This window comes from Synchiropus splendidus, chromosome 6 (genome assembly GCF_027744825.2).
Source record: "Synchiropus splendidus isolate RoL2022-P1 chromosome 6, RoL_Sspl_1.0, whole genome shotgun sequence".
NCBI lineage: Eukaryota > Metazoa > Chordata > Actinopteri > Syngnathiformes > Callionymidae > Synchiropus > Synchiropus splendidus.
The window spans coordinates 16,717,347-16,741,896 of NC_071339.1; the positions used below are offsets into that span (position 1 = coordinate 16,717,347).

Consider the following 24,550-nt stretch of genomic DNA (forward strand, 5'->3'; position numbering starts at 1 on the left):
TGACATTGTTTTGCAGTTCCCACCAAAGTGACTACATGAGAGATAAATATATCTGCTTCGCCTCAGCTGAACTTTGAATATTAATTTGTGCTGAGTGTGCGTGAAGTTCTTCAGCTCTATTAATAAATAAATAAAGCGCGGAGCTCTAACAACAGCAGCTGACGGGCTTTAATTCCGCCGACGTCCTGACTCAGTCGTATTGATTATGTGAGTCTGGAGAGCTGTGTTCCGGTCTCACCTGTGATCCAGGCGGACGCGGCCTCTCGGCGAGAGCGTCCGACCGCTTGCTAGTGAAGCCGCAGGAGCATCAAACGGGTCAACCTGTGACAGAAATGAATCAGCCAGTCGTAATGAATCCGGCGGAGTCCTCCTCCACCGCCCGTTTGTGACTCTGCAGGGATTTGCCTATTGTTTATTTCCCTCTTGTTTGGCAGGTATTTCTGCCTGATAAATGAGCTTTAGGAACACGCAGGCTCAGATAAATTGGATCCACCAGGAGAATAATAAATAAAAAAAAAAGTTTATTTTTGACATCAGCCTGTTTCCGCTCAGTCCAATTGTTTCATAACAGGTGAGGAAGAGCCTCTTTAAATCTGACGCTGTCTTCTCAGTCAGTCAGTCATTTGAGTCAGCTCAGTTCACTATTCTAATTCAGATTCACAAATGTGTTTTGCTGATATTTAGCTTACCCTCAACTTGTTTTAGGTGTAGTTTTACTGTCATGATAGCGGTGAGGGTCGAGGACATGTATTCAAAGGCTCATTTTCTCACTTCAACTTTATAGCTCGGCTGAGGAGGAAGTGGTCACAGTCTGTTTGTCTGTCTGTTCAACACAGATGAGACACATTGAGAGGTTTCACATTGCTGTAACCCTTTCCCCAGCCCCTCACCCTTAACTTAACCCTCCAAAACACATGGCTCACCTTAAACAGGACTCTGAACCCAACTTAAAGCCAATTATGATGAGCTTGTTGTTTTGAAAGCTTCATCCTCTTTTTCAGGCTTCGCCACAAAGAGAGAGTTTTGTGATGATTTTGGTCTCCACCAAGCATACAAGTACACACACGCGTAATACTGAGTCCAGAGCAGACAGCAGCCAGATGATCAGATGATCAGCAGCAGCACTTCAGCAAAGTGTTTGAATGTCACAGCTAATGTTCTGTTGGCAACACATGATCGCACCATGAACATTTCCTTCAAACAAACCAATATCCAAACTGCTTTTTGTGTTTTCAATTTTTGATCTGATGAGAGCCGTCACACTGATACACGAATCTGTCATCCCAGAAGCACAGGTTGTGTATTTTGTACTGTACTGTTTGATCTAATAAACCAGCTGAAGAGAAAATTTAGACCAAACTGTGCAGTAAAAGGTTCCTGTGAGCGCTCTCAGCACGTACGCCCATTACTTTTGGACCTGAATTGGTGCCGTCAGATGACTCGGAATGTTGAAAACAGACACACAGAGAAGCATGGCAGGCTGTGGCGTTTGTCATTTTTCAAGCTGCGGGTTTATTCTTTGTCAAGATAAGGCATCGCGATCAGACAACACAGGGAGCGTAGCGGCCGGTAAATAGTTTGGCTTTGTTCGTTTTTGGAGATAGTACGGTGCAGCAACAAGGTTGTGGGTTCCAGTCTCGCTGAGTACTTCAGTGTGATGACTTAAAGCCTGTGAGTGTTGTTGAAGGGGTCCCCCGCCTCTCGCCCATGGTAGCTGGGATTGACTCCGGAATTCATAGCAATAGTTGCAAAGATGAGCTGACGGGGTCAGGTGACCCCAGAACCCTGTAGTGAAGCTTCGCCTCCCACACTGTCCACTTCTCCAAGTCCCTATAAACAACCTCAAAACCTCATAAAAAAAACAAAAAAAAAACAACTTTCCCTAATGAGGTCATGGGGTCAGCGTCCTTCAATCCCTCACTGGTCAAGGTGAACTGCCCTGCAACATCATAATTGAAAATGAAGCATTAGCTGCAGTCCAATTAAACGCTGACCTTTGAACCTCAAATGGCACCCGACGCCGTCTGAATAGATGAAAGGCCTGTGATTCCGTCACGTTCACTGCTCCGCGCGACGGAGAGGTAGCAAGCTGCGGCGGCTCCCATTGTCACGCCGGGCCAGTCCTTCAAATGCAACCTTTCAGGGGACATTTGGATTTCAGCAGAGCAAAAGTTCAGGAGACACCTAATTCATTTCTTCATTAATTAGAAGGGAGCGCCATAAATGTGGCGGTAATGATGCCACAGCGGCTGGGAACGGCGCCCCCCGGGGAGTCGTCCCACAGACCTCATTTGGAGTTTGGAAATAAAGGCTGTTGTGCGTCTCATAAGATGACATCCGCAACATCTGGCTCTGTTACATGTTGGAATATATATGGGGGCCAGACTTTTCTCTGCTGAAGACTCCTTACTGTGCCATGGGTCTGCTCCTGGGACTCCTCCCGACACCTAAATAGTTCAGGAGACTGAAACCGCAACTGTCATCGCAAGGAGGAGCAGTGGTTCTACTTTGAGTGTCACCTGAATGACTCTCTTGCCATATGTAGATTCACAACAAACAGATCCTACAGATGAGTTATCATCTGGCTACCACCGCAGTTGCCTTGTTGTTGAATTTTCCCTCTTCTACATCACCATAAAATGTGGGGTCTGAAAGGCTCAGCGGATCTTTTTAACTTCAGCACTTAATGTGACAAATATGGACTGAAAAGTGTCAGCAGAAACACACCGTTGCTCAAATGTGTCGCACCCTCTGCTCCCATGTTGTCGCACGACTCTACATTTCATTTACATGTAAATTGCTTCTTTTGTCACATGGAGCATGTATGAACGTAAAGTGACAGTGTGTCTGGACATCCTCCAGAGAAAACCTCTTCCTTCAGTCCCAACAAGAAGAAATGTATCAGTCAATGGATACTGTCAATAGGCGCAGCTCTTCCTTCACCACAACAGACTGATTCAGATCTGTTCATCTCCATCCATCCTTCACTGTGGTTTGAGAACCACAGCCGTAATGTTGTACTCGCGCGAGCGCTCCTCCACATGACCCGCACTTCCTGCTATCACTTCATCGGATCCTTTAACAGCCGACATCACTCCGCCGCTCTTAATCACACCGAGAAGAGCATGTGGAATGTTCCGCACTGAACAGCTGTGGAATTGATCACAGTAAAAGCACTGCATTAAGAAGTAATACGACTGCTTTCAATTTTGATCTTAAAAGACAGCGGAGCAAAGAGACAATCGATACTAACAGAATGCGGTCGTATCTCCACTTACTGTATGAGGAGGAGTGCATAATTCAGAGTCTGCTGACGGCGCCACGGAATGTGGCTGCGATCTGAGTGGCTCAGTGGAGCGTGAACGCAGCACAAGAGGAGTCTTTCCGCTGTGGAATCTTTTGATATCGACTGGAATTTCTGGAGCCGATTCACCGACTTGAAGGGAAATACCTCAGTGACATATTAGGCTTGTGTCTTCAGCGCGCGGCGAGGATGAATCACTTCCCGGCATGCTTATGGCGTGAAATGAAGGAATGCATCACGGCGACAGGTGGATGCGTTGGCTGCAGTTCATCAGGAAGGAATTGATTCCTTCATTAACACCGTCTGAAGGTGGATAGATGGCGTTCGGCACCTTGTCGCCTCGGCCCTTTTAAAGAGCATGTGGCTCTGTTTCTGCTGAATCAGCTCAATACCTGACCGGCAGAGTCAATGGCCTGCAGCCGCTCAGTTGTTCACTCACATCTGCAGCAGAAACAGCCACTCCTACTTAGAGGATGGCCACCTGATCCTAAACACATCAACGAACAATTCAACCATGGTATCCAGCTCAGCAAAACATAGCTGGACTTGCCCTTCCTTGTAAAATGTCACACCTTCATTTCTTCGTTCTTCATCTCCAACATTCTTGGTCCAACACTGTCTCTCCTCTACATGAACCGTCTGTCTCTAAACTTCTCCACGTTCCTCTGACTGACTCATTTCGGATCTTGTCCTTGCTCCTCTGTATCCTCATCTCTGACTCTCCTGACTCTGACTCTGGTGTCTCTAAACATACATCATGTCAGTGTCATCTACTGTCCTGTATATCTTCACACCTGCTGATGTTTCCCCTACTCTGACTTTGTCTCTGCCCAGACTGCACTCTCTTCTTCACCTCCTCTTCTTCAAATGCCCCCAAATCTGCTTCACAACACCAGTCTTGCTCCTCTGCAAATCTAAGAAGATTCCAAGTTTTGACAAAATCAGGCTGAAACTTCTGATGAAATGCAATTCCATCAAAGCATCCCGTCGCTTGCTGTCAGTGCGGGGAGGAAACCACCCCGAAAACAAATGATAATAAATCTTATTTGTCGTCCTGCTCTGATCATAATCTCTCTAAAGAGTTTGGAGCATGTAAATAGCTTTGCATAACAGATCAACTAATAGCCCAAAATGACTGTGTTAGACTGGATTACTTTAGTTATCTTGGGACGCTCAGCAGACGCAGAGATCGACCCACATTCACCAGCTTGTTTATCTCCCGACAGGAATCGAATACAGTCGGGAAGTTTTCAGAAAGCGTTTCATCTCAAAGTTTCTGTGTGAATTGACAAGGTCAAAGAGAGACCCAGCTTGTGCAAGACGGAAAGAAAATAAAAAAAGAGAGACGCCGATGTGCCTTTGATGAGTTATGGGAGGCGACACAACACTATGGCGAGCTCGCTGGCTGGCAACCTGTTCCATCTGTCCTTTTCTTCTTCTTCCATCACTTTTCATCACTTTCATCTTCTCCTCTTATCAGCTTCAAACTGGGACTCATTTAATCGTGTTTTATGGTGCATGAGATTAAAAACAACTTAGTCACCAGTTGGTCTAAAAATAGCAAATTCGGGATGAAGAAACGTCCAGGAAGGGTGTGTTGAATTATGGCTCTTTCCTTCAAGACCTTCACTGGTAAAATGATGGCTATGCTCTTAAAATCTAGAAGATATGTGGGTGACAGGTGAAAATCTAAAATAATCTGAAGTAGCCCTCACAAAACCAGAGACCCCGACGGCCGTTGGAGACAGGTAGATAAAGTGATGGTCTTCAAGTTGGTCCTCAATTGGCCGAGGTGGCGTCCAATCCAGCATGTGTAGTTTGGCTAAACTGAAGATGTCTATCGTCCGCTTATATCAGGGAAAGGAAATAAAAACTTTTGATCTTCTCCCTCTGTCTTCACCTGGTCCATTCCCTGTTCCCTCAGGGGTCTAGTCAAACTATGCGTGCTTGAACTTGACCCCTTACTGTACGTAGTGGCTGGAAGCTCCACTGCTTCCCTTGAAGATCAATAGATCTAAAGCAGCTGTGGTTCACAGTTAGGCTCTAGAGTGAGGAGTAGAAGCTAAGCAAGTGTCATCACAGAGAAATGAAAGCAAAATAAATCAGAAAAAATCTTTAAATGATTTTGACAGTGTGCATTTCCTTAAAACAAAGTGAAACCTGAGATGTGGAAGTCTAAGGGAGTAGATGAAACGCTGCCTGTGGTCAGTCATCCAGAGTGATAGACAGAAATGAAGGAGGTGAAGAGAGTGGAGATGACGTCAGAGCAGCAGCAAGAGTGAAAGAGAAGCGTGACAGGACAGTGGTGGTCACTGACATGGTGTGTTTTTAGAGTCAGAGATGAAGATGCTTAGGTTGTCATTGGGAGAAAGAAGAAGATCAGAATGAGTCTATCAGAAAATGTGGAGAAGTTTGGAGACAAAGATGGTTTGTGGGGAGGAAAGAAAGAGTTGGAGCGGGGATGTTGGAGATGAAGACGGAGAACATGAAGGTTCAGACTAGATGATGATGAGAGTACTGTGAGAAGTGGTAATAGAATAAGAAGCCATCTTGAAGTTTCACGTTTCTGAACTGAACTGAACTGAGTGTGTTGTGGATTTTAAAGTGTGAGTCTCATCTACATAGTCAATAAGACTCTGCTCCAAATGGTACCTGGAGTCATGCAGATGGGGCACCTTTCAAAGACCTTCTCCGACAATGTCATCACACCAGTGTCACCGAACAACATCAGCTGTGCAAATGGACGAATAATAGACTCCTCCGCGGAGACCATCTCGGAGCTGTGTCGCCCAGTAACAAGTGGGATTTATTCTCGCGATCGACCATCTGTTGCTGAGCCGCCAGCGCTGAACCTTAATTTGATTTGTGTGCTTGAAACAGCTGGCAGATACTGTTGCTGCGGTTCCTCGGGAGTGCATAGGTGTTGACAGATCAGCGTCGTAATGAGAAAATGATTGTACAAATTGCTGCGTGATGAAATTAATAAAACAGACACTGCTCTAACAATCAGCTGCTTTAAGTATTGGAACATGTATTGTGCCACACTTATATGCAATTTCCACCACTAGACAATTGCTGGTTTCTACTTTTGTCTGAGCAGGTTTGAAGAATTCATGAAATTGCTTTCTTTAATATACAACATTACCAACTCCATGTGACGATAAAGCTCTTGTGTTCATGCTTGAGGAAGCAGTTTTTTTTCCCAGACTGAGTGAAGAACAGGCCGGAAGTAGTTTTCTGTGGCGCCCAAAGACCAGGCCAAACCAGGTGAATCTGAACTCCTGAAGTTCTGATGTGCTGACAGTTTGGCGGTGTAAGACGTCTGGTGAGGGACACAGTGCCAGGCAGGATCACTCTCCTGACCTACCTCAGCGGAAGCATGGAGAGATATATGGAGCACATCCAGCGAAGTGCTCTGTAGAGTGGCTCCTTGCTTCATTGCCTGTCAAGTGGGCTCATGCGTCTGCCAGGAGACAATCACTTCCCTGCTCGCTCTGATCCCACATCACAACCTGGAGCATCAGCTGCGCACAGGCGATGGCAAGGGAAATGATGAAGCGGACACACTGCAGCATCCAACATCGCCTCCTGAGCAAGGAGCCTCGGGTGGGGCCACCTGACCCTCCTGCATGAAAATGGAGTTCCACCTCATTTTTCTGCAGGATGGAACACTTGCTAAATGTCAGCTTGATTCAGCTGTCCCTGCTATATTTGCTTTTCTTTGAAGGGAGACTTTTTTTTTTTTTTTTTTTTTCGTGGGTGCTATCTGGCTCTCTCCCTCCTTGTCTTCCTCTCTCTCCGCGACAGAGCTGGGAGCGTTCGTGGCGCCAGCATTAGTATTCACGCTCGGTTCAGTCACACTTTGATGTGCAGCCACATGATTTCACAGTCCACCCTGGTGGCACAGATTAAATCTACAGGTATGAAGAGCACGACTGACGCGGGCGCTTGACTCTCTTACCTATTTAATCTGCTCTCCACTTCTCACAAACCACCGTGGAGGTTGAGGGTCCGCGATGGAGCATTTCGATAGATGTCATTTCAAAGGCTTGACTGCTTTATTTGAACTTATTTATGGGAACAGTTGATTCAGCCTCGGAGCTGGATATTTCAATCCACCGCTGTCACGCAAGAGCATTGTCAGTGTCGGAGATGTGGCTCTTAATGTCATTAGAATGTGTTTGTCCAAAATTTTCGTTCAACAGATTGTTGTCATTGGAGGCCTTTTGTAAAGGCAAAAATAATGTGCAAGGATCACGACACCAGGCATTACTGGTTATGTACTTAATAAAGAGAAGAAAATAGTTGAAAGATGAATAAAAGACATGTAAAGTGAAATGTTTTAAAAACAGCACAGTCTACAATCATACCTGCCACCTCTGGCTCCCCGCAGGGCAATGCCATGGTGTTCCAGGTCAAATGTGAAAAGTGATCTCTCAGCATGTTCTGGGTCCTACTCTGAGTCTCTTGGCGCTTTCTTCATCATGGTTTCTCATGACTAAAGACCGACCACTGATGCGCTACCAAGAGAAGGATTTCATGTCCTATGACCCTCCATGAGATGATCCTTGGAGCAATATTACCAGGGAAACTCTAGATGTGTCTCTTGTAGATATAAGACAGATATAAAATAAAATAAAAAGACCCTCATGAAAGAAGAATTAAAGATGATGCGGCGTGAAGGAGGTCACAGAGGTCAGACATGGTGGGCAGCATTCAAGCAAGATGGTCCTCTATAGCCATCTTTTTTTTCATTTATATAAAAATGAATCAAGCGTATCAACATTTAAACTTCCTGCCTGCTTTGTTTTTATGTATAACATTACATTACATTGGGTGTGTGTGCGTTTGAACTAGGTGCGGCTCTTCATTCGGGTCAAACTGTGAACATATTCTTGAATGAATGAATGAAATATAATGTATATCCCACCCATCGAGGATTTATGGTTTAAATCCATAAACGTCTTTGGTGGTGGAGGTCTGGATTAACCTCCAAAGACGTCTGAGTTAAGACATAATGAAAGCCCGGATGGAGCTCCCCTCATTCTTCAGTGGCGCCCTCGACAGTTCATTCGTCATCTTCCATATCTCACAGGTGAGAATAACCTTGGACGTCAGAAGATGAAAATAAAGTCTTATCTTCATAATGAATGTCTAGAAGACTCATTCATTACAGTGGGTGTTTAATCTCGCTGATGCGACGAGTCCCAACCGTGATGTGTTTCCGCGTGAGATTCACCTCAGAGAGGGTGTGAAACACGACGACGCTCTGTCAAAAACACAGGAAGAAGACACCAAATCTGTTCAGAAGAAGCTCCATTTGATGCCAGGAGAGGTTGACGGATTTGATTTGAGTGCACGTGAGAAGTCAGCAATAGGAAACACTGGCAACACCTCGTACATTTCACAGGTGTAAGGATCCATGTTCTCGTTGAGCGAGCTTGTTCACTAGTCACTTGTCAAACACAGTGTGAAACCGTTTCTTCCCTCGGTGGCGTCAGTGATCTGGGATCCTCGGCACACGTCTGAGTCGCCTGGGCTCGAGTCTCATCAGGCCAGCAGTAACTGCACTGTGTGTTTTGATGGATTTCGCTGCGAGATTGTCTTCCAGAATTCCAACTCTTATGACATCAGAGTCCACAAATAACTGCAGTGGCCCCTCTCTCCTGCCCGTGACCCGTCTCTGGTCTTGATTATAGTCATTTGTCATGGCTGTGATTCGCTCCCACAGGTGAGGGGACAGGTTTAGATCCCATTCAGAGTACCGACATAGAAAATACACTATTAGTGTGTCGTCTCTGGGCTCACAGCGGAACTGGCCTCGGCCTGCCTACGCTCGGTCCTGTATATTCAACAGATCTCTTTAGAGTCGAGATATTTACCTTCTCTTTCCTCAGAGTAGGAAAATGACAGGCCAAAATGATGAGGGGTTTTGTCCTTGAACCTTTTTTTTTTGTGAATATTTTTAGTAAACCGATTGCAGGAGGGATGTTTTATTGTGGTGTCTTAAAATCGAATCAGGTTTTTAAGAGCAAACATTTAGTTTACTGTGGGGAAGTGCAGACCTTTTGTGTGACTCAAGTATTCATACTCCTCAAGACGCAGTTAGAGAGAAGTTTCCTCAGACCATGATGTTTGCTGATGATGCAGTGGTGTGTAGGGAGCGGAGGTGGCGGAGAAGCTGAAGTGTGATGAAAGAGGTGAAGAAGAGAGTGCAGACTGGGTGGCAATGACTGTGGTATCACGAAAGGGGAATTTCTGACCAGTTGTGGTAAACACTTTGATGTATGGTGAAGCGGAGAACATTGTTCTCTCCAGGAATAACCTGGTTAAAGACTTAGGTTGAAGTCTTAGGTTGATGTATTGAAAGTGGTCAGAAGATCATCAGCGTAAAAAGCTGTATCGAGATAAATAACTTGCATTGATAAATAAAGAATCAAATATCACTGAAGTATATCTGCTTCCATAATGGTACAGTGAGAACTGAGCTAACTGACTAGCCTTAGCCAACACAAGCACAACTCAAGCTTTGGTGCGAAGGTGAAGGAAAACTGATCTTCTCATCTCCAGCATGAAGCAAAAGAAAGTAAAGACGCCAGCGTGTGTGATGCATTCACTGACAGACCAAGAGCAGGGAGCATTCAATGCTGTAGAAAAAGTGAAATTCAGAGGAAGAAAACAAGCAAATGAATGAGGCGAGGCAAGGTGGGATATCTAACATGCACCAGAGACTCAGGTGTTGGAAGAGTCGTTTGGAGTGACTAGAAAGGACATGAGTTTGAAGTTTGGAGACAATGTTAGGGAGGACAGATGGTTTTTGAGAGGAGGAGAGGAGAGTCAGAGTTGGACCAAGGATGTTGGAGATGAAAGAGAGGGGGACGATTCGTGGGGTCATTCGTATTTTTGACTTTGTTAGTTTGTCCATCACTTGTCAAGGTCAGAAGGGTTCTGAACCTGTAACTCTCGGTCATTACTCTCATTCTTGTTCAGTTTCCATTGGTGACGCCCTAGTGGACCTCGCAGGGAAGAGAATGCTCTCTTGCTTCTTTCTTTCTTCATGTACCTGTACTGGAAAATCGTGGTCGAAAGTTATCCTGGTCTGATCATTGATGGTGACGCCTTTCAAGCTGCCTCGACAACAATGGATTTCATTCCTTCCTAAAGACAAATACAAACATTCAATAGCAAATATCCCAGCTCCTGTCGGATTAAGTTGTCTGTGAAGAGACATGAGATTATCAGCTTCCACGACTCCTGGCACTGAAGTAACCAAAGAAGAGACCAAAGATGATGATGATACGATGTCATACAAAGCGTTTTAAAACACTTGGACACAGACATTAGAATTTGTATTCTGTGAAGTCGTATTGGGAGCCTAAGACTCCGTCCCTTCCGGTCAGTCTATTGGACCTAAGATCGGAAAGATTGCAACAGAATCCGACTGCTCCGGTGCTAAGGCAGATGCTTAAGGTACTAAATTATCATGGGCAGAAGCTAGCAAACATTGGTTGATATTGTTAAACCGTGACCCTGTAAAGCTTGTGCTGCATGCTGGTTCTCACTTGACCAACTGTCGAGTGAGAACCGGTCAAAAACCAGTGCTTTCATGAGTAGATGGGCCAGACTCGAGTTTCACATTGCCTTTGGAGTTTCACGCATGTTGGGGTTCAAAGGGCATCAGACCACGGCTCTCTCGATACGTGTACGGATGTTCAGAGGTTTACTGTCGGTTTTGGAGCCGGAGTTGTGCCTGTCGTCCTCCGTTAAACAGTAACTTTAAGAGTTTTTTCTGTCCTTCAAGTGAGTCCTCAGCCATGCCATCAGCCTCGTCTTTTTAAACACACTGCTGGAGTCAATCATCTACTGGCTTCTGAGGACCTCTGAGACGGCTGGGAACAATGTCAACAGTTTGCTCCATCCAACGACCACCTCATGTACCATCTAAATACTGTTTTGTCAATACAGAAATTCACTAACGCATGTGTGTCAGCTATATTTAAATCACTCTCCACAGTCCCAAAAATAACCTCTTGACTGTAACTCAGACTTACAAGAAGACTCTGGAAAACATCATTGATCCTTTTGCTCTGACAATAGCTCTATAAATAACCCGCTGGGCTTTTGTTTGAGTCCCTGAAGATGCAAATAAAAAAATAATGGGAGTCAATTTGACAAACGTGGCCCTGGCGTTGATGGGATTCCATTCAGGCTGAAGCATTGAGCAGAAGACACGTGTTCGGCCAGTTTAAGTGAACAGTTTCCAGTCACGACACCTCTTTGTCCGTTCCTGAGAGAATCAGTATTCAAGTGAGGACAGGTGCGCACAGAGCGAGTCGCGCAGTTAAATGTCATTCTGATGTTATTAGTTTGAATTATGGGGGAGATTTTAACTGTTGTGCTCATGACTCACCTTGTTTTTGACTCTTGAAATTTTTACTTCACCGTATTACCAGCCATAGATCTCTTACACTTCAGTAATTCCTTAGCAGTATTTTTTCTAAACTACATTAAATACAAAGAAATCAATTCCCCCAGGCAAAAATCATACACATTTTCTTTTGTTGTAATAATGATAATTGTAATTTCTAAACAAAATTTTTACTCACTCCTGAAACATCATTGAAATGTCTCTGTATTCGACGTGAAGTCTCTAATAGGATTCTTTTTTTTTTAATGCAAGGTGTCAAGGTGCCGGACGAATGAACCCAAGTGCAGTTAGTGTTGGTCGACAGAGGACATGGAAGACGTGATTAAAATGCAAGATTTAATCGATGGAAATATACAAATAAATAGACAGACAAATAACTAGTAACTAAAGGGAGGTGGATTAGAATCACAAGCCTAAAACTGGGAGAACAGAAAACCACATCCAGAGTTAAGCTCCACGAGGTGGCGATCAACTGAAAGCGCAGGAATAAACTAGACGGAGATGTAACTAAAAAATAGGACTTTTAAATAACAGCTCACACACGGACTGAATGGAAGTTGGGCGATAAACGAAAGTGGAGAGAGGAAGAACGAGGAACGAAAGTTGCGGCTGAATAGGAATTCGAGCGTGGAAGGAATTTGGAAAAGGTCAGGGACGAAAGCGAGATCATGGAAGTCTTGAGAGAGATTTACCTGAGTGGAAGTAGAAGCTACCATCTGGCGCATGTAGCTGGCGTCGGAAGGAAGATATCCATGAAAGGATGATGAGGAGATGAGCGCCAGCTGCGTATGCCTGTGAAGTTGTGTGGGAGACAGGAAACGGAAACAACAGGCAGTAACAAAATAAAAGCACAGGAAGGGACGCGGAAGGAATATAACAATGAATACAGAACGGAATAAAGTGCGAATGACACAAGGCTTGCAAGTCCAGAACAAAAAAGTACAGGCGGAAACCAGCAAGCGTTCCGGAAGCATCAAAATTCTTGGAAGCCAGCTTCGAAATCCAACTCAAAAATTCAGCCTGCGCCATTCTTCAATTTATTTTTTGGTTCTGGGTGGGCAGCACAGCGGTGTAGCGGTATGTGGTGCAGGTGAAGGTTCAACTCCAGCTTGAGGCAACTCACAAATTGACGTGAAGTGTGGAGTTGGTATGTTCTCCCTGTACTTGTGTGGGTTTGCTCTTGGCACTCTGGTTAACCCTCACAGTCCAACATGTCAACACACGGAGCGGATTCTAACTGTAGATGTAAATTTGCCTTCCGCCTGGCAACGCGTTCTGGCTGTCTCCCGTCTCTCACCCAGGCAACCACGTCTCTGCTGCGCCATAAGTTATAATCGTATTGTTTAGTCTGCTGTATTTGGATTTGGCAAAGGAAAATAAATACTGTTTCCGATTTTCTAAACGAATATAAGGAGGACTATTACGTATGGCGAAATCACGCTCAGAAATACTTCAATTGCTGGTCATACCTGGGTCATGGAACTGCTCTCGTTGGCTTATTTAAATAAGGAAAAAGCGTGTGTGCTTGGTCGCATTTGACTTAGATGTGTTTTGGATCCTGATGTAACCACTAGCAATGCTACATGCTAATCAAATAGCAGCGTGCAAAGGACAGATTGAGTGTGTGCACAAAGACGAAAGAGGGATGCAACAGCTAGATGAGGATCGCATATCGGTGGCGTGTTCCTTAAAGTCGACTCTCTTGCAAAAAAGACTGAAGATTAACTTTTTATTTACATGACATTTTAGGACATTTCCAGATGGGGCTGTCAATGCTGAAAAACATTTTCTAAAATTCTTCACATAAAACAGTGGAAGGACGAAAATAGAGAAAAATAAGAGTTAGTGGAGATGCTGGATTGAACTTAAATGATTTCTATTCATCTTTTGATTCATTTTGTTAGGGTTAATTAAATAATCTTCAAAGCAATATCTGAGCAAACAAATGTCCCAAAAAATGAATGGAATAAATACAAATTTAATTAAACAGAAAAAAATCGGACACAAAAAGCACAGGAACTTAGAGCAAAAGTCATGCATAAAACATCCAATCCACGACTGGATTATGAAATGATGAACCTGTAAACTGTGTTTCAAAGTCAACTGTAATTGTTTATTGAAATAGTCATCAATGGGAGGAAAAAAAATGCAAATTGAAAACACAAACAAGGTCATAATGTAACACTGACCTACCTACTGAGGGCCTGATCATTAAAGCCACAGTCTGGCTGTGTGATGACAGAAATATGCTTCCTGTTTTTCACCTCACTCACAACAGACATACATCACTCTAAGTGTCTGAAGAGTGACAGAAGCTGTGGAACCCACAAGAGTATCAGGTCAAACAACCGATCCAAAGGAGGGCGGGAGAGCTGTGGGTCGAACGGTGCGAAGCAGAGAGGATGGCAGGTAGGGATGAGAGAAGAAGCGACGCCGGGTTCAAATGCTTCCTCTGTGTTTGTGTGTCCACCAGAGCATCAAAACACGCAACAAAGTGCTGTCGATATGAGGACGGTCCGGTGGAACAGGATGTGAGTGCTGTGACACATCCAGGGAAAAAAACAGTGTTCAGCCACCCTGGCGACATCCGAAGAGAATCGATGTTTAATGTCACCGGTGCATCATTTCAAAGCCATTTAAAAGGCAGCTGGCGGAAAATGCATCGTCACGAAAACATCAGACAGAATCGTTCGGACTTTTGAGGAAGTTCGATGGAGCATGTCAGAGTTACATGACAAACACAGAGGATTTGCATCAAGGTCTTCTGTGCTCTTAGATCACGGCGGCTCGAGTCGACACTTTAAAAGCGTGCAGTTGTTCCTCCCCGTTTGTCTACTTTGTCCCGCAGAATGAGTTCCACACCGTGCAGCAACCATTATGGGACGCTCGCATGCCTTCGCGATACAATGTTAAGTGCCTGCTGGTGCATTATGTATAGGAGATAATGTGGTGTGAGAAATCCACTCAAACCTCGTCTGGACCTGAGTGACATGTCAGCGCGGACACGTCATCCCGAGTCGTGGCGTGACAGCTGTTCCAGTGATCATCGTGTCGAGTCCTGTTCATGCCAGAGCTGCACGACATCGCTGCATGTTAAGAGTTATTTAACTTTAAACTTGTCACGTCCAGGGAGATCGCAGGGCCTTTTTTGGCCGTCCGGGTGCAGGGGAAGCGTGACGAGGGGAATCTGGAGTGTCGGGGGAGGAGAGCTGCTGACATGTTTGCCTTGATAACCCCATGGTGATTCGAGTGAACAGGACTTTTTGAGGCTGGGAACCTGATGCTTGATGTTGCTCTCCACTCTACAGTACCAGGGACAAGCAGGGTCAGATCCCAGGCTGAGGACGACTTCTAAATTGGCAAGAAGAGTCAGTCAGAGGGAGGACACGAAAGCTAAAATAAAAAAAGAAGGTTGAATCACAGTATGTTTGCTAGTGACACTAAATTTAATGGAGTGAGTGAGTCAGGACTTCAGATCAGTTTTTCTGAGGCAGTGTGAGAATGAACACAACAATGAAGTGGTGTGAAATCTTTGTATTGAATCATATTTATATACATTCAAAAACATATTTAATATTTCTCATGTACTGAGGTTATGAGGAGGGCATGACATTAGCCCTGATGCTCAGAGGTGTACTAGAACTTTGTGTGCAAATAAAGACAGTGTTTAAAATTCAAATGAGAGGTGAGGTGTTTCATGGTTTGTGAGTCAGAGTTGCTTCAGGACCTCGGACAGCGCCAGGACCGTTGCTCGAAAAATGCTTATGACAACCGGGTTTTGTAGGTTGTCAGTTTAACAACAACCAAACAGCCACATCAGGAACACACATAAAGACCGTGGCGGCTGAAGATGAGTAAATACTCTAAATGGTTTTAATAGCGTCCCAAAAGAATCCCAACAACTTCCAGACAAAATGCAGTTCAAACAACTCAAAATTAAGTTGAGTCTATTTTTCAGTTGCAATACAACGGCGGTATTTAACTGTTCTCCACTGACATCTGGGCACAATTTAGTTACAATAGTTGAAGCTTGATCAGGGTCTCAAACCTCAAGTGTGCATCGAGTAGAGTGAGTCACTCCGGTTGCAGGTTCCACAGCATCTACTGCAGAAACCAGGATCCATAGCTGCACAGTGCAAAACCCTAACAGCACTTTAATTCGCCAACACACTGCAAATACGAGCTCATGAAAGATTCACCCTCACATCATTCATGGAAAACATAAACAAGGAAGCTTTTAGCCCTGCAATGCATGCTGGGACGCCCAGTCATTTTTGATCTTGAGTGCCGAGCTTGCATCTTTCATGCTCGAGAAAGATGAAGTCTCCAAGCTAATTTTTACTACTTCAACTTATTTTATATGGGATTTCATCTCTATGCAAAAATTTGACTTGAAATTCCAATATGGAGTTAACATTTTTGTGTAGACAAAACTCAGTAAAAGAAGAGTTTTGGCCTACATTGTGAATGCTCTAAATAGAGAGGCTACTTCTGGGTGCAGACTTTCTCTCAGGTTTAACAAATCATAATGTATGTGGTCAGTAAATTGATCAATACTTTCTCAGAACATGTTGGACAATTGTGTTTAAATATTTGCACACGCTTTACGCCTTCACTGCTCTCATGATGAACGTATTGAATGAGTTTAGTGTGAGCAAATACACGCTAAATACGTGGTGATGTTGAAAAGAAAATCTCATCACAGCTGATCATACAAACAGAAAAAGCAGCTTGTGATTCTTAAAAACTGCCACCCCTTCTGCCTTGAGGGGGTTATATAAAAAGGCATCCGAGGGCCCACAGTTGACAGTTCAGGTCCGGTCCTGAAGGATGCTGGACGGTGTCACAGAGATTCTTTGACCATTCCTCTGTATGGACAATCCAGCCGCTGGTTTTTTGCCATCCACCTTCAGTTCTCAGAGTGCCGTGACCTGCAGCCTGTGGAGGTCGCTGGACGTAAATGTCCCGCGCTGAAACAGAGCCTGGGCGCCTCACACTCCAGACAGGAGGGTGAAACTACAATAGCGACGGTGATAAATGGACTCTGTCTTACATTATCCGGTGGTGTATAATAAAGAGTGTATGATAATGTAACTGGGATCACAGCATGCTATTTCCGTCTGAACCTGCCTCCGGTGGAACAAAAGATAAGTCGGGTAATGTTTTTCTTGTTGTGTGGGGGCTGGAAAAATGAAAGAAAATCCTCTATTCTAGCTTATTAAAGACAGACTCTGTCAGACAGACCAACAGAAACAGGTCAGTCTCTGCATCTGTTTACCATGATACTGGGAACTTCTCCGAACTTTCAATGCGGTTCTCTGGTCATTTTCAGCTTTGAGAAACGGTAATAAAAGTGGAATGACACTTGAGCCTGAGAGTCCCTGTCGCACTTCTATATGCCGGGACATTACTGGGCAATTCTTAATCCAGTTTGTCACACCGCTCCCCTCCGGACCGCAGTCATTTCATGCTTCTGAAGCCGTATTGATAAAGGCCCGGGCAAATGAGGCACGCGGCAATCGTTAACTTTAATAACCATAAAGATGCGAGCGCCAGAGTCACACAGGCCCACGAGGAAGCCGATACAGGTGATTAGGAATCGACCCCCGTCAAAGGCGCGCAGCCTGACGGCTCTTTATTCCCGCTAATGGAGTCACATGTTAAGGACCTGGAGGCCGTCGCCGCCGAATGTGTCGTTTGTGCTAATGCTTGACACCCACTGCAAATAAACATCCATCTCATTCACCGCTGCATCAGAAAGCCATTAAGTGTGATACCGAATGACGGATGTCTCCATGCTATAAGACCTGCATAAATATTAGTGTTTTTCTGTCTCCTGCACACAAGTCCTCGCCTTCAAGTCATCTGCTCTTGGTTCGCATCACTCAGCTTCGGCGCTCGCTCACTACTTCAGTGCCTGTTTGAGTTTTAGACCTTGTCAAATTGGAGGGTTTACAAAAGCATTTTTTTAAAGTTGTTGATGCCATTATTTGACCACATCCGAGGCACATTTCGCTCTGTTCTTAGTGAAGTGGAATGGCTGTAAATCCCCCTTGAATCCGATAGTTATGCCTTGTTCGTGATGCTGAATGATTTCCTCTCCATCATCTACCTGCCGAACACAAACTTTTCCCGGTTTGGTTTGTTTTTTACTTTTTGTTGAAGTGAGTGCATGTAATGCAGACATCTGGTTTGAGAGTGAATGAAAACTGGAAAAAAAAAGTAATTGGAGAAAAGTGTCAGGTGTGATGTGTGAAAGGGTGTCGGCAAGGATGAAAGGGAAAGTGCACTAAACGGTGGTGAAGCCATGTTGTATGGTCTGGAAACAGCGGCACTGAGGAGAGAGCTGGAGGTAGCAGAGATGAAGATACTGAGCTTCTCTCTGGAAGTGAGCAGGATGGATAGGATCAGGACCTGTATATCAGAGGGACAGCACATGTCAGGTGTTTAGGAGACAAAGTCAGAGAGGCTAGATGGAGATGGTTTGGACATGTGCAGAGGAGAGAGAGCCAGTACATTGGTAGGAAGATGTTGAGGTTGGAACTGCCAGGCAGAAGGTGGAGAGGAAGGCCAAAGAGGAGATTGATGGAGGTGGTGAGGGAGGACATGAGGTTTGTAGGTTTGAGAGAAGAGGAAGCAGAGGACAGGGTGAGATGGAGGAAGGAGATCCGCTGTGGCGCCACCTGAAGGGAGAAGCGGAAAGGAAATGATGAAGAAGAAGTCAAACGTCGTCAACAGTGGTCGCCCCGAAACGATCTGGTACTCACTGAGTACAGAGTGCATTCAATATCCATTACTTAAAGAGAGAACAGGGAGAGGGGGAAACTCAAAACAAGGGGAGGAGCTGAGAGATAAAGCAAGAACATGTGAAGGAGGAAAACCTGGGATCCAAAAAATTAATGACAGGGTCCAGGGAAGGTCCACGCACAGCCTCAATCTGGATAGAGCTGTGAAAAATAAGACTTTTCCATCATGTTTGTGCTCATGTTTCTGCATGTTTCATGTTTGTTCTTCATCTGTTCTCTGTTCGTGCTCACTTCACAGGATCACCAGGGACTCAGGTACTGTGAGAAGCTTTGTCATCCAAGGGAGACTCATAGTAGAATCTTTGGTTGTTCAACAGAAGCCACTTGAGGTTGCTGTTGCCAGGACGCCTCTTTACTTTACAGTTGAACTGGAACACCTCAGTGTCTCCCAGGGAGTTGGGCAGGGAGTCTGGACCTCCTTGCTACGGCGGCCGCTCCTGTCTCCTGACCTTTCTCAAGTGGAATGGGGATGTGACCAGTGAAACCCATCAGAGATGATGAGTTCATGTGCCGTCAGAACTGTAGGAAATGACTATTAATATATTACAGTGTCAACAACACAGCCTGAACGTATCAACAGAGGCTGCCGTTTTGAAACTGTAGCTGTGCGCTGAAGTGAGAGAGAGGAGCACCTGATGACAGGAACAGAATCAGCACCAAGTCTATAATGAGGAACAACTCTGACTGAACTGTGTTAATGCAGTGCTGCGACACCAGCGTGTGCTCGGCAACGGTGCAGCGGGAGACTCTAACACCTGAGGATTTGAGAGTTTAAATGGCAAATATGAAGCTGCGCCTGCTTTGACGCCACAGATGATGTTTATAGTTGAACAGACGGAAGAGCAGATGAGGAAATAATTAGGTTTTAGATGCGGCGTAATTCATTAACAGCCCTCTTCCTTTCATTCTCTCTCAGAAGGGGAGTGAAAGACTCCATAGGTGGGTTTAGCTGACGCTACTTCTGAAGCGACGCGGCTGAAGTCAGTCTTTCATTTCCAGGAACCTGCGACTCTGAGCTCTTTTGACCGCTCACAAATTAAACAAGCGCTTCAGGTTTGAGAGCTTATCTTTCCAGGGTGACAGAGTGTCATCTTCCACCTGGTGTCTGCTGCGATGCTAAGAGTTTTGTTTTCCTCTCATGCTAAAAGGCTTTCATTTCCCGCAGTCTGCTTTCAAGTGATGCATCTTCTTTTTTGTGTGCATATACTTCAGTTTCAATTTTTCCTGAGTATTCATCTCTTTCTTCAACCTACATTTAATGTAAAATTCCATTTATCTATCAAGATCATTTTGATTTATTTTATACGTGCACTGATGTTTTGTTCCAGATTTCTCTTTTATAAAATTTTTTTTTCTCAGTCTCATTTTTGTTGGCTGCCCTTTCATGTCTGATGTTTTTTTTAACTTACTTTTTCAGACAATCTCATTTTCGCTCATTTTTACTTTTTTACTGCATCCTTTTCTTTTAACAGCAGTGGACTTAAGTGTTTTGTTTTTCAATCCCAAGCTCATCATTTTCAGATCATTATTTTAGTTTGTTTGTCTCCCCTCTCCTGGTCTCTTTTTGTCTTCATTTTACTTTCAGTCTTTTCCTACACTCCACATTCTTCCTCTGCTGTTGGCTCACTTGTGTTTGTCAAATGATCGAGGTCTTATTTTGCTTTTCCTCTTCACCTGTGATGTTGCTGTCACTCCTGCATCGACCATGTTATATATTTTTTTCTTGTTCCAGTTGTCAACTTATTTACCTCGAACTGCTGCTGTACATAACTCCAGGACTCAGGACCACATGCGGAGGCCAAGCAGACGTGTTGTAATCGTCAGAGGTTTTATACCTGGTGGAAAACTGGTCCCCAGCAAGATTTGGACTGGAGTTACTAGGACTATCGCAGGACTACTTCCTTACTTGTTTCTTGAATCCTGAGTCAAAGCATGATTTTCTGAGTGGTGCAGGTTGAGCAGAAAAACCTGTATTGATTGGTGTGACTCTGGTGTAGCTGGGTCACTGGTTTGTGTCAGTCAGCTGTGGAGTGTCTGCCCCCCTTCCTCCGCTCCTCCCCCGACTCCTCAGTCCTGGCTCCAGGCGCTGCAATGTCCACTTGTTTGTCCACTCCCATTACTGTGGGTGATGCTACTGTAGCTCAGGAGAGAAGCGGATTGAAGGCCACAGAAGGGTCGCAGAGAAAACAGCCTGCAGGCTTCATTCAACCAACAAACCACTGCATCAGGTTTCTGATGGGTTATTGATAAAGTCCACTTCAGCTCCCGGTGCATCGGCGAGGTTAATGTGTGTAGCTGCCGGAAACGTTGCTCCCTGCTTTATTCTCTTCTGTTAGTGAGGAGCGCAAGTGTTTCTTCAGTCGGTGGAAAGTGCAGCGTGAGATGTGCGACTCGAATTTTGAAGGAGAAATTTGTCACCACACAGGCTGGATCTGCCACTCTTTAAAAGAGGAGTCGATTGTCACTGTGGCAATGTGTATCATGGCAGCGGCAGAAATGAGAGTCGCTTGTGATCTTGATGGAGTAACGTTATCTAGAAAACGCAGCTGCCAAGTGAAATGATTTGATTTCAGCTGGAGAAAAAGCGTCCGCTTGCCTCGACAGGTGCCTTCGAGAGGTGGAGAATATGCTACACTATTTTGTCCCACAAACTTTGACTGAGCTGTAAGAGCAGACCAACACTGTGTCTGTATGTCAGGGAGCCAGTTCTCGGGCAGTTCAGTCCTTACAGCTGGACACGGCTGATCTCCTCCGAAATCCTCGACTGTAATCCATCCACACTCGTGACACCGGCACAAAAACTGGAAACAGTTTTGTGTCCCACCATCTGGGGAGATGATTATTTTCCGACAGAAGAGGAAGAGAAACAATTTGGCTGAAACCTCTTCGAGGAAAAAGAAGTTTTAAAGTTCAAACAAGGTCACAGTGGAAACAAGGCCAGACTGGCAATGTAACGTTGAAATCAGCAGTAAAAAAAAGTTGATAGCGACACATTTCAAGTTTCTGAAGGGATGAAAAGTTTCTTGTAACTGGACTCACCTAGTTGTCTTTTCAAATTCGAGGCTAGAGGGCCAAATATGGTTCACGTTGCGCTCCTTATCTAGTTGCCACATAACTGAATTCAATAATGATTCAAAGTCCAATAAAACTTCACCTCTTCCAAAAGCTTTCAAAAAAGAAATAAATGAAACAAATTAATACATAAAAGAAAGTTGCGTCTTGCGTCTATTGCGGGGGTGGATGGATTAAATTTGTAATGGGGCAGTGTTAAGAGAGGACGACTATCAAGCACCTGTTGATGAAAATTATTAAACATATTGGACACGTGAACGGACAAAATAAATGGATTAAACAAAAGTTACAGTTTACTACAAGCCTTGGTTATGTATGTCACGTAAGTTTCTGATAAACACAAATTAATAAAGATATTTGGAATTTAAAACAAAAAAAATCCCAAAAGAAAAAAAAAGAAAAGACAGAAAAACAAATATCACCTAAGATAGAGTTCAAATATGAAGTATTATAATAAAGAAGGAGGAGAAATCTTTCTTCTGCGGAGCCTTCAGTTGCAGCATTCCTCGCCAACCGACGTGGTAATGTCAAGTGCGAGCGGGAACTTATGAAAGTGTGTGGAGCATTGTTGAACTGGAATGCAGCTTTTATGCCTTTTCTCCTCCGAACATCATTGTTCAGTCGTTCTCTTTCCTTCCGTGAAAATGTGTCGCTCCTGCGCTGGTGATTTGTGTGACAGCCTTTTAATATTTCATATAAACACAAGTCATTAAAAACTGTGCGTGAAAACCCAACAGTCCTTTGCATAACAAAGTTGGTGGGTTTTAATTATGTTGTCTGGCACACAGCGCTCAGTAAGTTTAGTTTTAAAAGAGACTTGGCAACTGCGACGCTCCTGATTTGTCTTCCAATTCCTTTTTCTCTGAGCGATATTAAATGCTGCTTTGAGTTGGTTTCTTGGACGAGAGATGAATGTACACGACTGAGGACAAGCTAGTGCTACGTTTGTTTTTGGCCTCCACCCAGGAGAGGCAAGATCAGAGTATGTATTTTCACTGCTCCCATGCTGAGGAAGATGCAGTGCGGATTTACAGTGACACTACTGAAGTACCTCTTATATCAGAAGGTCAGGAAAAGAGTCTGCACCTCGGCTTCGGTTCAAACAAATGTATGTAATAATATAATAAAAGTGTAGATCTGGGTTCACACTGTTGGGATGAATGGAGCAGACGTTTCTGTCTGGACATAAACCATGACATCAACATGGTTTATTGACGTGGACATGTTTTATTGCATGATCAATGACATCAGCTCACATCACCAGACTCACCTTCACTCACTCTCCTCGCGCTCTCTTCATCCATGGTGAGACTGCGTTCGTCCTTGGACTCTTATCATTAAAAGAAGAGGTGCTTCCCTTGTTACCAATGGCTGCTTGATTATTTAGGTATTCAATATGAATTTCCCAAACACATTGACACAGTCTCAGTCTGCAGTCCAGACACTAGTTTGGAAGCAAGTAAATTTCCAATCTTAGTCCACAAGAAATGTAGAGTGTAATGCCAATAAAATGAAATAGTGACAACCTGTAGACACCACATGTAGACTGTGTTTTCAGCAAAGGAGGTGAAGCGAGCAGTTTATGATGACGATGACAGTGATGTTAGCGGTGAGTGAAAGTGGGAGAGTGTTCCATATATGAAGCCAGAAGGTGAACTACGCAAATGATGTTGTGCACTTGGGTGAAAGCACTCACTATTGTTGGAGACTCATGTGTATAGGCAAATCGAGTGTTGTGTTTCTAACAGCGCAGGAAACAGGAGTGATGATAGTAAAAACAGTATTTGAACACCAGATTTTAGACAAGATTGGTCAACAAGCCTCAGTGTTGGGGTCGACACTTTATGTGCTTGCAGGTTGTTTGAGACCCCTGTTAAATCTGTTAAGTCACCCTCTTAGGGCTGCATTTGAGGCCACAAAATGGCCCTCGGGTCAGTTTTTCAACGAGCCAGCGCTTGTTAAAACATGGTTGATAGTAACTCTTTTACTGGTGTGTACTGAAGCATACTGAGGTTAAGGGCTGCAACCAACGGCCGTTTTGCCAGTGGACTTTACAGTTCAATTGCTGAAATGTTTTATTGAAAGACATGTTTAGCAAAAGTTGCGACTCACTTTTACGGTTCTCATACATCTGATGTTGTTTTTAAAGCTATAAATGGTCTTGCCCCTCCGTATCTAGCGGAGCTTCTAACCCCCTACGTTCCTCGGCGGTCCTTGAGGTCAGCTGACCAGCTCCTCCTTCAGGTACCTAAAACCAAGCGGAAGATGAGAGGGGACCGGGCTTTCTCAGTCTGTGGCCCCCGGCTATGGAATGCCCACCCTCCCCATGTGAGACAGGCACCATCACTTTTAAAACACGTCTTAAAACACACTTTTACTCCTTGGCTTTTATGCAACCACACAGCTGATCTTCTTTTTAGTATTTTTTATGTATTTATTTTTTCCGTCTATCCGCGCTGTTTTAACTTTATGTATGTATTGTCTTTAATGTCTGTTTTATCCTGTTTTTACTGCTGTACAGCAATTAGTGACAATCTTGCATTGCTTTTTAAGTGCTTCATAAATAAACTTGGTATGGTATGGTATGGTATGGTATCTGATGTTTAGGGTTGCGACGTCAGACATATTTCCTCTTGCTGCAGATCATACTAACGTGCGCTGAAAAGACAGCTATGACCATCATCAACCTATTTAATAGTCAGTTATTAACTAATCCTTGCTGCCCTACTGTAGTTGTAAAAAGTCACTTCAGTATTGATGGGTATAAATATCTGTTCTATGCAGATGACATTATGACGTGTTTGTCTGTTGGAATTTCCCCCCAAAATATCGCACCTGAATATGAAGAGTTTCTGTTAAAAGTCATCCTGAGAGCTTGATAAAAATAATAAATGAAAAAAATACCTGCGCCAAATCAAATCTAAAATGGATCTTTTACTT

At 44.2% G+C, this 24,550-nt stretch overlaps 1 protein-coding gene across 2 annotated transcripts in view; it reads left to right on the forward strand.

Moving 5' to 3' along the window:
* Nucleotides 1-24,550, forward strand: part of LOC128760182 (chemokine-like protein TAFA-1) — a 131,997-nt gene that overhangs the window by 83,558 nt on the left and 23,889 nt on the right. The gene's annotated exons all lie outside the window — the stretch shown is intronic.